Raw genomic sequence first — 1,706 nt, forward strand, 5'->3', positions numbered from 1 at the left:
GTTCAATATTTTATGGTTCAATGAACCATTGTGTAAAAACTAAGGTTTCTTTTTTGTGTTTTTTTAGAGATGGAATTGGATTGTCCAGTCTATTAACAGATTTTAAATGTGCACTTGAAGGACTTTTTTTTTTATTCTCCCCCCAATAACTTAAAATGTGCAAACCGCAACAAACATAAAAATATAACAAAATAAAACTTTTTTTAAAACATATATACAAACTTTGTTTTTTTTTTAAACTTCAGGAGGGGCCATCCTGAAGCGGCGCTCCATGGCAGACATCCTCCGGTGCAGCCAATACAGGCTATCCAGTCTACTTCCTGGCGGGTGAGGAAAAAACAAATAATATATTAACCGGAAAAGTTTGGTCCAAACATTTTTTAAAAGTACTGTCCTTTTAAAACCAAACAAATGAAAATATAAACTTACCAGGGGAATGTCTGCCATGTCGCCGGGGTTGGGGTGGCGGTGGTGGGGGGCTCGGAAGCTCCTCAGGAGGGCTGGCTGCCTCCCTCGATGTGGAACTGGCTGTGTATGTGGAAGGAGACCAAAAAAATAAGAGAGGTAAGTACTGACCAAATGTAACAGTATATTATACAGCTAGTTCTTAAATTGCACAGTGCTAAAGAATTCAAGTTATGTCATCTCATCCGACAGTTTTGCTGTTTACACCGTGCCAAACAAGAGAGAAAGGTTATTCCTGGGGCCAAGCTAATTATGGCTATAGAACTAAAGTGATGCAGTTTGTTGGCAATGAAGGTTGTGGGTTTTCACAAAGGACAAACATGGCTAAGTGACATTTAACTTTGTCTTCTGTTAAAAGCTGCCTAGACATGAAGCTAGTCATACACTCTGATACTTGATGGAGCTAGGGCTAACACAGTATCTCCTACTATTATTTTCATGGTTAAGGAATGTTCACAATATCTAAAATGGAGAAATACTTACATTCAGATGAGGAACTTGTGTCCTGTGGAGGAGGTGCTGGCAAGGGCGCTGCAGTAGCTGTAGATAAAAAATGAACACCATAAGTAAAAGTGGGTGGGCAGGACTAAAGTAGATTTGTAAGGTTAGTTAAGGTGAATAGATTAATGCAGAACTTCTAAATGATACTTTCTGCCTACGTCCAAAAATTTAGAGCAAACATTTGTCAGTACAACTATGGACAACTAAACAACTCATGTCTATTTTTATTCATGCTAGCCAACAACCTAGAAAGAAAGTTCATTTGATTAATGACTGGAAGCTACATGAAATCCTGCTAGATCTTTCTTTGAATTTGTAACAAAAAATGGTGAAAGCAGTGTGAGAATGTGTTGAATTCCAACATATGTTACAAAAGTTGATTCTAAGCTTAGCTTACAGGCAATCTCCTCGGCCTCGGCCGCCTCCTCTCCTTCATCGGAGGACTCTGGCTACAGATGCTGGGCAGCAGGCTCCTCCACCAGAGATGGCTCCTCCTCTGGGGATGGCTCCTTCTCCCCTGGGGATGGCACCTCCTCCTCAGTCTCCTCCTCCATGACTGGCTCCTCATCCCCTGGGGATGTCTCCTCCTCCTCCAGATCCTGGGGGATGGCCAGTCGCCTGTGTGGCCAATGGAATTTTTGCAGCCGCCGGCGGGATGGAGAGTTGTCTGTAATAACAAAATCAAATATACAAAATTATTAAGAGTAGTAAAATATAGGAAGTGAAAAACAAACAGTTCT

At 41.1% G+C, this 1,706-nt stretch overlaps 1 long non-coding RNA gene across 1 annotated transcript; it reads right to left on the reverse strand.

The window, feature by feature from the left end:
* Positions 1-430: 430 nt before the first annotated feature.
* Positions 431-1,492, reverse strand: LOC140332502 (uncharacterized). The gene is made up of 3 exons (XR_011921145.1): positions 1,364-1,492; positions 949-1,005; positions 431-528 (listed from the first exon to the last, which is right to left on the reverse strand). It is a non-coding gene; the product is annotated as an uncharacterized lncRNA (long non-coding RNA).
* Positions 1,493-1,706: the final 214 nt, after the last annotated feature.

This window comes from Pyxicephalus adspersus, chromosome 6 (genome assembly GCF_032062135.1).
Source record: "Pyxicephalus adspersus chromosome 6, UCB_Pads_2.0, whole genome shotgun sequence".
Taxonomy (NCBI): domain Eukaryota; kingdom Metazoa; phylum Chordata; class Amphibia; order Anura; family Pyxicephalidae; genus Pyxicephalus; species Pyxicephalus adspersus.